Source organism: Leuciscus leuciscus (assembly GCF_965113295.1).
Source record: "Leuciscus leuciscus genome assembly, chromosome: 6".
NCBI classification, from domain to species: Eukaryota; Metazoa; Chordata; class Actinopteri; order Cypriniformes; family Leuciscidae; genus Leuciscus; species Leuciscus leuciscus.
In genome coordinates, this window is record NC_138730.1 from 38,786,296 (window position 1) to 38,797,146 (window position 10,851).

The 10,851-nt window shown below is 43.5% G+C and overlaps 1 long non-coding RNA gene across 1 annotated transcript; it reads left to right on the forward strand.

The window, feature by feature from the left end:
* The first annotated feature begins 747 nt into the window (after positions 1–747).
* On the forward strand, positions 748–2,505 carry LOC309501561. Its single transcript, XR_014206902.1, has 4 exons — positions 748–986; positions 1,164–1,413; positions 1,502–1,588; positions 1,733–2,505. It is a non-coding gene; the product is annotated as an uncharacterized lncRNA (long non-coding RNA).
* The last annotated feature ends 8,346 nt before the right edge of the window (positions 2,506–10,851 follow it).

The window sequence follows — 10,851 nt, forward strand, 5'->3', positions numbered from 1 at the left end:
TGCATGACGTCATAAACCAACGTGGTTGAACTATCACTTTGTGACAATATGGTTTCGGGAAACAGTCGTGACTAGCTAGTTGATTTCTTCAACGACGCATCGTACTATGGTAGTGAAGCATTGAGTTACGTCGTTGTACGGGAAACGCACCCCTGCCTAACTCAACCAGAAGTGCGTTTCCGTACAACGGCGTAAAGCCGCCTTTCCACTGCACACGACAAACGACAGCCGTCGGACCGGAAGTCATTCATTTCCAATGGAGAGTCGTACGAGTCGTACCTTTCTTTAATGAATCTGTTTGAGATCTAATTAATGCTAGATGTTTTGCAATACATTACGAACATAGCATCTGATGACTATTTCAATTTTTCCTCTCATTTTGCTTTATTTCCAGATTCTCGTAGGTTTTAAGGATTAAATGTTAAAACGGCTTGCCATACTGGGTCTAATTAAATACTAGACACTATATTGGAATAAAAACTATAGTATCTAATGAATAAGTATATAGTATCTTTAAAAAGGTAGGCTACTAGTAGGCTACCTAAAGAACATGCAAGTACCTAAAAAAATAAGCACTATAGCTAATGAATAAGTAGGCTACTAGTACTTAATGGAATAGATAGCTAAAAAATAAGTAGGCCTGCAGTAGCATGACAATAGATACTAGTAGGTTTTAAGGATTAAATGTTAACTAGGCTTGCCATAAACGTGATGATATTTGGTACAGGGTGATGGACGTAATTTCTTATACGCCCAGCCCATGTTATTTAGATTGAAAACTGCTTTCGTTTTTACACCTCCTGGCTGCAAGTTGCAAAGCTTTCTTTACGGCAAACTACTAGTTTAGTTGAAATATACAGTATTTTGCCAACGCGTGTAGCCTATACGTCAGATTAAAAAAGTAAATTCAAAGAGTTAAAGAGTTATAATTTATCGGATCGGCATATTCGCGGAAGGTTTGATATTCAACAGGATGAGCAGCTTTGGTAAGTGAGAGAAACGGCGCGATCTGATTAGTTGCCAAACTCAAATAGTTTGAAACAAATCTAAATCTCTATTTTGTACTATTAGACAATAAACCTGTTTATTTATTTATTTTATTTAGTTACGAAAACTTTGAAATATTGCCTTTCTATGCCTAATTCATTTTTTTTTATGCCCAGAGGCCCAGTTTGTGAAACAGAACGAATCAGTTCTTATTCAAAGGGTTATATCAGTGATGCCAATAGCAGATGAGCTAAAAAAATAAAGGCATGATACATCCTGAAACATATGAAGATATCAAAGCAGAAATAACCAACCGGAAAAAAATGAGAAAGCTCTATGAAGCGCTAGAAGCCGGAGGAGACAGAGTGAGAATTGACTTTTATTATGCGCTGAAAAACCATGAACCATTCCTCTTCAAAGAGCTGGGTAAGATAATCTACAGTTGCTATTATTTGAAATAAACTCAAACCTGTAGATAGTCTAATATGACCTGTCCTGTGGTTGATGGTAACAGGTGGTGTTACTGAAAACACATGTGAGCCGGACGGGACAACAGTGAGCGGGACCTGCCGGAGAGAATGCAGCTACAGTGAACTGAACAGTGAGTATACCAATTGCATGTTATGTAGGCTACTGTATTAATATACATGTCAAACATTTATGCTCTGAAATCAAACAATAACCATCTTTGTTAGGAATTTTCTCACTGGAGAGCAAAGCAAACTTTTAATTTTATTTTTTACAGATTGCTGATATTCTGTCCTTGATGCTCAACAGATAACTGTGCAAGACTTTACAGACCTAATGTGAAAAAAAGAGAGAAGATGAAGCCACGTGAACATGAAAGAATAAATGAAAGGAACAGTTAAACTTTGTCAAGTAAAAAAATAAAATAAAAAAATGCAAATTTTCTTAATGTAATATACCAGAATTTGTAGGCTGTGATACACATTTGAAATGTATGAAAGTAAAGTTTGACTTTTTTGGAACATTTGACCTTGTGTTACATGGAAGAAAAGCTTTATTTTTTTTAGGTGAACATTTTAAAGCCATAAAACATTTTATGCTGCTCTTTTAATGCTATAAAGACAGCATTTTATACATCATCATCTATAGTTATTCGACTTATATTCAAATTAAAGTGTTTATATTAATAAAGTTATTTTAAAAAAAAGAAATAAGGAATGATTTTACAGGGCTTGCAAAGTAAATGAATTTGAGATTAATTTTTGAAAATCCTCCATTGACTTAGCCTACATCAGTGATGATGTCACAATTTAGTGTCATGTACTCACCTTCATGTCATTAGAGCTGCCTTTATGGCTTTTATTGCCTTTACTGTTCATTTCCTTTCACAACACATTGAAATAATTATTGTGCATCCGTTTTTACATTCCAGAAGGATTCTCTTCTCCTTGATAAAGTGATAACTTTGTGAATTGGTTTACATTGTTCTTTTTATTTCTTCATTTTGTAAATGGCATTATTCTTACCTGACAAATAAATGACTAAATTTGATTATTCTAGACTCTGGTTTATCTCTAGAAGGTTGAAAGGTGTCTGGTGTGTTCAGAAAAATGTTAAAGTTAAAAATAAGGGGTATTATTTTATTATGAATTCTGACAAAATTTTTACTTTGAAATATATTTTTTGTACTTTTTAGTGACTTTTTTATATTTGGATTTAAAGAAGAATAAATAGTTTTGTCCAGCAACACATGAGTAGTAGCCTATATTTGACAGAATCTGTCAGTTATCTCAATACAATGTGTATAATGTACAGTGTTTGGCAAGACCTAAAGACATAAGTCATAATGACTTATGGTTACACTTGAAATTATTACAGAATAGATATCTGAAATGATGAAACATGTGCAGTTAATTGAATGTTACCTGAGAGATGGAGGAGACGGGGAAATAAAAAGAGGGGATTTGGACATTTTTTCCACACTACTAAATTAACTTGAGGAAGATTCTTTTTAGTGGAGACAGACAGCCTTCAGTGTTTCTCATAAAGTCTAATTCTTTTGCAGATAAATACTGATATTTGACTTTGCGATTTATATATTTTATCCTTTATTCTGTTTTGCCAGCATTGAGGAAGACAGCAACCATCGTCACTCCTCAACTCTTAGTGTATTAGTTTACGATGATGAAACATGTACCGTACTTTATTTTGCCCTACACACACAAATATTCTTAATGAGCCAATGAAATTCCAGATTTCCAGTAAAAAAAATTTAAATAAATAAAAAACATACTCAAGCACTACACATCCAGTGTTTGGAATGCATTCTAAATGTTCTTCGAATGAACTCATCGCTCAAATAACTATTTGCATTAACATTCATGTGTAAACTTTGTTTTTCTGAATTTCTCTCGAAAATCTCTCTCCCTTGTCCACGCTCAGCGTCAAGCAGCTCTGACTGGAAAATCCATCATTTTACATCATTTTACATTGAACATGTACCCTTTACTATTAATTTATTTCAGTTTAAAACTTTTGTTGAGTGGAAAATAATTACTTTATGCACTTTTAAGGCAAGTGTTAAATGCCCAGATTAGTGTTTTGGTTTGTAGTGATTTGTTATATGAATGTTTTTCTCTTGCGGTTCTCCAGAGTGTAATGAGCACACGAATGGTCTGTTTTCTTTCCTGCACTCTGTGTGTGGTTTGAAGAGTGTGGAGCTGATGATATTGAGTCTGAATCAGAGCTGGGCTCTCAGGATTCTCTCTCTCATCCAGACCTGCAGCAGTCTGCAAGAAATGAAGACATCAAACAAACCAGTCAATGTTGGATCACTCAGATTTGAGTAATTGGCTTGCCAAACTTGTTTCATAATTTCTACTTAATGTTTTGATAGTCTGTCTTTGGACAACACACTTTGATAATATGCTATGGTCAGGGCCGTGCTGTGACATGATAGTCACCTTTTGACATGACAGGATTTTTATTTCATATCTAATGTGCCACTAACCTCCCTTATTACTGACATGTTTAAGTTTCGCAGTGCTTATGTGTTAAAGAAAATCATTGTCAATATGAAAACAATATTACTGTCCCCCAATATTTTGCATAGTATTGCATATATTCCTTCTTTTTTTTTTTTCTTTTTTTTTTGACTGGTTAACTGGGAGTTAACAATAAATCGTGGTCTTACTTCCTCCTTTCTCTTCTCTAATTTGTCCAAAGCTCTGTACTCTTTCATCAAGATAGACACAATAAATATATAATTTATTCTTCTTTTAGATTTTGATGGAGGATGATCATAAGAAGAATGATGTCAGATAACTGTAAGTGTTTATTTCAATTGCCCTTTATTGCTGAATATTCAACATGGTCAAATTTGTGTTTAGTTTGTTTATGGTTTCCATTATATTTTGCCTTGTGGTTTAACATAAATGGCTGGACAGGTCAAATGTACCATATCAAAATAACCTAGTTGGTTTGTAATGTAGGACTGAGGGTAAAACTAGTACTGATTACCAGGGCCCCAAGGGGAGAGAGGGCCCTCGAAAAGTCTAGAATATATTTAGTTTTACTTGGATATTTTCATTTCCTAATTCATTTCCTAATTAAATTTCCTAATGAATGTCAGATGAAATGTAAAGTTAGTGTATTGGCTTAATAACTTGGTTGATTGATTGACTACATTTTGTATACAAAAAAGTAAAGACTAAGGTCTGACGGTCCCACCCCTTGCTAATGCGCCAAATGGTTTAGTCCATCTGCACGCATTTTGTTTATGTTAGTTTGTTGAGCGCATACTTCTACTGTAGAAATGTATTTCTCAAAGAAAGTTGAGGAACATGGGGGCCCATCAGGACTGCCTATGCATTGGGCCCGGGATGTTGTGCTACGGCCCTGCCTCTTGCAAATCAATAGCTAATCATTTCAAACATGACACAGGCACAGCACACTTCACGTCATTTAGGCCAGTGGTTCCCAACCTTTTTTTGTCTGAGACCCCCTTTTTCCCAAGAAAATATTTTAGGGCCCCCCTTCACATTTAATGATATTATCGCTCTTGTAAGCTTGCAGCAAGGATGACAGAATATGTTGTTTTCAAGCAAACGGTATGTTTACTATAACCAGATATGTTTATGCACAAATAATAGCCTATAATATTGAAAATACCATAACAAAAACATCAGTAGGCCCTTTGTAATTTAAAAACGTAAGCCTAGGAGACAGTAGCCTATAAATTGGCCCTATTTGAAATGCAATAACAAAAATATTCACACTGGTGTGTAGGTAAAAAAAAAAAAAAAAAAAGTATATAGGCTATTACTAAATGACTGCTGTCTGGGACCTCAATACTTGCATGTTATTTGTGAGGCTTTATCAATGTGAGGCTTTATTTTTGACGCTTTTGGCACTATAGCGAGCGACAATAAACTTGCGTTTATTAACAGAATAATGCGTCTTTCGGAAGAACATTGTAGCCGGAACTACTTCTCTCTACGTCTATGACGAGTCACGCAGGTACTGGGCTACTCCGCAGCGGCAGCGATCCGAACCAGTGTGAAATAGTCCCAATGTAAACACTTATTATAGGTGTACCATAGTGGTTTAGGATAAGACAAAAACACGGATTGGAAAATGGATTCATGATGAACTCACTCATTATATAAATTTAGTAAATTTTGAACAGAAAAAAGTTAAGGACTTTTATTTAATGCTCATTGCTCAAAACTATTCAAAATATGACGCGACCCCCCACAGAGCTCGCTGAGGCCCCCTTGTGGGCCGCGACCCCCCTGTTGGGAACCAATGATTTAGGCTACAGGCTACAATGAAAAAAAACGTACTCGGTTACTAACGTAACCTCGGTTCTCTCTAGAAGAGGGAACGAGTACTTGCGTAAGTATCTTACGCTAGGGGAAAACCTCTTTTCCTCGAGATATTGAAGCCAAAAATTATCCTTAATTTTGCAATAATGTAAAACGCATTGCAGCAGCATGCAGACATGGGCGGGACAGCTCGCGCGCCCATAGGCTGCTCTGCGGCAACTGCACCAGCCTATCGATAGAGGCCCCTCATGACGTCAGGACCAATGAGGGTGCTTCGCGCCCAATACGTCATGTCCCGCCGAAAGCGGGTGGGGCTAGGGCTATAAATACGGCCCAGAGAGGCTGGTTTGGTCAGTTTTTTCATCGCTGAAGCGAATCAGAACGTGACGCATGCACGGCAAGATACGCAAGTACTCGTTCCCTCTTCTAGAGAGAACCGAGGTTACGTTAGTAACCGAGTACGTTCTCTTACGAGAGGTTCTCTCGTACTTGCGTAAGTATCTTACGCTAGGGGAACACAGTGTAAAACGCTGTGCGTGCTTGAGACATAACACTAAAGTCCCAAGGGCAGGTGCCCGGGGCTCATACAGTGCCTAATCACAAGGGACTCACAGAGAATCCGGGAAGAGGGGCTAGAATAGCATCATTCCTGTACTATAGAGCTCTGATAAGAGCATATTATATCAAGTGTTCCACACAGCCAGGGCGAACACGGCCTGGACTGATAGATATGGGGGACTTACGCACTGCCCACAGAAGTATATATACGATCAGTGATCGACGCTCTAGCGGTTTCAGCATCCTGAGCCGATAGGATTCGGGCGGGCAATACTGAAAATTTAAACCGAGAGCAACCTAGCTTGTAAAGCGGGAACCTCGAGGTTAAAACTCCATACACGTCGTGCTCACTGAGAGCGCTTGCAAATCCCCTATGCGCTTCACTGAAGCGAGAGCCAGAAGAAACACTGTTTTGAAAGACAAGAGTTTCAGGTCTATTGACTGTATTGGCTCGAATGGGGCACCTTTCATGGCTTCCAGAACCGTGGAAAGGTCCCAAACGGGAACTGAGGGTGGTCTGGGAGGGTTCAGCCTCTTAGCTCCTCTAAGGAAGCGAATGACCAGATCGTTCCTTCCTAATGACTGGCCAAGCGGTGGTTCAGCGAACGCTGCTATGGCCGCCACATAAACTTTGAGCGTGGATGGGGTTCTGCCCTTATCCAGAAGCTCTTGTAAAAAGGAGAGAACCTCCGGCACCCCACAGCGTGAGGGTGAAGTGCCACTCGCTGTACACCAGCTAGTGAACACAGACCATTTTGAGGAATAGAGCCGCCTCGTAGATGGAGCTCTAGCCTGCGTGATCGTGTTTAACACTCCCGCTGGGAGGTTAACGGGTACCCGTTGATGGCCCACACATGTAGGGACCAAAGCTCCGGGCGAGGATGCCAGATCGAGCTGTTCGCCTGCGAGAGGAGATCCCTCCTCACCGGTATCGGGCGGTACTCGTCAGCTGCATCAGGACTGGAAACCAGACTTGGTTTGTCCAAAATGAGGCGACGAGTAGCACTGGGCATCCGCTCTCCCTGATTCGCTCTAACACCTGGGGTAGGAGCGTGACAGGGGGAAACGCATAGAGCGGGCAGCGGGGCCAGACGTGAGCCAGCGCATCCCTGCTCTTGGAGAAGAATTCCTGACAATGAGCGTTCTCTTGAGACGCAAATAGGTCTATTTCCGCTCTGCCAAATGTCCTCCATAGCATTTTGACTGTCTGTGGATGTAAAGACCATTCTCCTGTCGGCAGATTGTTTCTGGACAGTCTGTCTGGTCCCACATTCAGATGGCCGGGCACATGCGCTGCCCTGAGCGAGCGCAGATTGTGCTGAGCCCAGACCAGGAGGCGTTCCGTCAGCCTGTGAAGGATTCTGGATCTGATACCTCCTTGGTGATTTATATAAGCCACCACTGACATGTTGTCCGAACGGACCAAGACGTGGTGTCTTTTTATCTGGGGACAAAAGCGCCTCAGCGCGTTGTCGACTGCCATCATTTCCAGGCAGTTTATATGCAGAAGCTTTTCCCGTTCCGACCACTGGCCGAATAACGGTCTGCCCTCGAGCAGCGCTCCCCATCCCGAGGTTGAGGCGTCCATAGACACCACCTTCACACTCGAGGAAGTCCCCAGGCTTACACCTGACCGGTACCAGTCGGTCACTGTCCAAGGTTTCAGAGCTGCAACGCATTTCTGATCGACCTTGAGGCGCGCGAGACCGGAGGTCCAAGCTCTGCGCGGCGCGCGCTTTCAACCAATACTGCAGCGGGCGCATGCGAAGCAGACCCAGCTGAAGCACTGAGGATGCTGAAGCCATGAGACCCAGCATCCTTTGCAACTTTTGAGCGGGACTAAAGCGCCGTGGCGAAAAATCTCTGTCATGCGCTGAATACTTAGTCTGCGCTGCGGCAACAGCTGTGCTGTCATAGACAGCGAGTCCAGATCTGTGCCCAGAAAAGATATTTTCTGACTGGGAGACAGTGAACTCTTTGCCCAATTGACTGTGAGACCTAAATTCTCGAGGTGATCGAGTAATATGGTCCTGTGTTCTATGAGCTCCGACTGTGATCGAGCTAGAACCAGCCAATCGTCCAAATAATTCAGCACTCGTATGCCTCGGAGCCTGAGGGGTGCGAGCTCTGCATCCATGCACATCGTGAATACGCGAGGTGCCAGGGATAGGCCAAATGGCAGGACTGTGTACTGATATGCCTGGCCCTCGAAGGCGAATCTCAAAAATCGCCTGTGACGTGACGCTATTTGTATTTGAAAATAAGCGTCTTTCAGATCTATCGACATGAACCAGTCCCCTTGGCAAATTTGCGAGAGGATTTTCTTGGTCGTGAGCATTCTGAACCGTCGTTTCAGAAGTGCTTTGTTTAGTCGTCTTAGATCTAAAATGGGTCTGAGACCTCCGTCTTTTTTGGGTACCAGAAAATATCTGCTGTACATGCCCCCTTCGCTCTGAGCTTGTGATAGGGGTTCTATAGCCCCTTTGCTCAGTAACTTCGCTATTTCATCCCGAAGTAGGTGTGCTACTTCCTTTTTCACCGTAGTATCGATTCGCGCCGCTTTGCATTGCGGGCGTCGACCGAACTGTAGCGAATAGCCTCTTTCTATAATGTCTAGCACCCACTTCGAAACCCCAGGTAGCCTTGCCCATGCGTTTGCACGAATGGCTAGGGGTTGAATGTGAAGCGCGCTCTGGTCGCTCAGCGACAGAGGGGCTTCAGTGTGCTGCAACATAAGCGTCGCCCTTATGACCTTTGAGGCAGGGGGCGCGCTGATAACAGCGGGCAGATTGCCCGCGCTCGACTCCTCTGCGGTGGTCAACCGAGAGCGGGAGGGCTGGGCGAGTCCCGTAAGACCTGTCATGTCTATGTGTGAATGTGGGCGTGGGATAGCGGGCACATTTACAACACTGAGAGCATTGTCTGCCTGAGCAGAGCGAATGCATGTTGGTTTCGTTTTACAGAAACCTTGAGACATGCAGAACGTAGTGTTTGTGGACACTGGGCAGTGGGCACATTTACCACATTTAATGCGCAATCGATCTGGGTCGATTTCATGTGCACGAGCCCTGTGCGACGGACTGTGTTTCTGTGTAGGAATGAGCACTGGGCAGTGGGCATTTTGTCTACACTCATAACACCATCGGCCGTGGCCGGAACACCAGAAAATACACTCTATGGGATTTATCTGGGTAGCCGTAAAGCGGCGTTTGTGTGCAGGCAAGCGGGCTGTGTCGCCGACTTGTTTACTGCAGAATACACTGGAACAGTCGCATTTACTGGAACTGAACGAGCGAGAAGTTGCCATAGAAACAGAGAGCGTCAACATGCTGGCGTTTGTTTGCAGGCGTGCGTGCATTACAACAGGCTCGCTCACTGCAGTATGACATTTCCAGTCGCCTGAACCTCAGAGGGGAATGAGAAATGTGTGAGAAATAGAATTCGGCCCGGCCGCAGCGGGACATTATCACTCTTTTCTCCTTTCGCCAGTGACGCACGGGAACCATAGAAACGGTGTTTGGGTGCAGGCGAGCGGGTTGTACAACGCGCTCGTTGGCTGCAAAATGCACATCTGCAGTCGCCTTTCAGGGAACTGACAGAGCGAAGCATTGGAGGCATAATTAATCTGCCGTTAGACCGAGATTCGAACACCGGTCTCTCGTGTGAAAAAAACAAAGATTCCGCCACTGAGCCACAGGGGGGAACACAAAGGCTTTCAGATGCACGAGCATATAAGAGCGTCAACATGTTTTCTTCGGCGTTTGCTTGCCGGCGCTGCAATATTTATATTTCCAGTCGCCTGATCAGGGAACTGAGAAATGTGTGAGAAAATTCAGGTCAGTCCAGCCTCGGCGGGACTAAAACGCTATTTTCTCCTTTCGCTGGTGATTGACGCGTGAATGGGGCGCAGAGGCAGGGTAGCTTTCTTGTACGTAAAGAAAAACTAACCCCGACCGTCCGCTTCCAACCTCCCCTGTGAACGGCGCATTTTGCGCGGCTCGAACAGAGGGAGAGAGAAAGCTAGCCCCGTGACCGTCCGCTCCTGACATCCCCTGTGAACGGCGCGGTTTGCGCGGCTCGAACAGAGGGAGAGCAGGTATCATCCTCCAAGCAGGCAAGGCAAGCGGGCGCACCGGCGAGCTTTGCGGGTTGGGGGGGAAAGGGGCGTCTTGAAAAAGACGCCCGGCTCTTTTAGTGCAATGAGAGTGTGTGTCGCCACGGCGAACACACACATACACAAAACACAGTAACAGAGAAAAGGATATGTACGCCGGAAAGCGTCAGCAGGAACGGCGACTGAAGGCGGCGAGTTGTCGACCGGCAGCTTCAGATGCAGATAAATCCCGCTGGGTGCTTGAGTCAGACGGCGCGGCTTCCTCTCAGGATCCAGCGATGCGTAGCTCGCTGAAGAGATAAAAAACTGACCAAACCAGCCTCTCTGGGCCGTATTTATAGCCCTAGCCCCACCCGCTTTCGGCGGGACATGACGTATTGGGCGCGAAGCACCCTCACT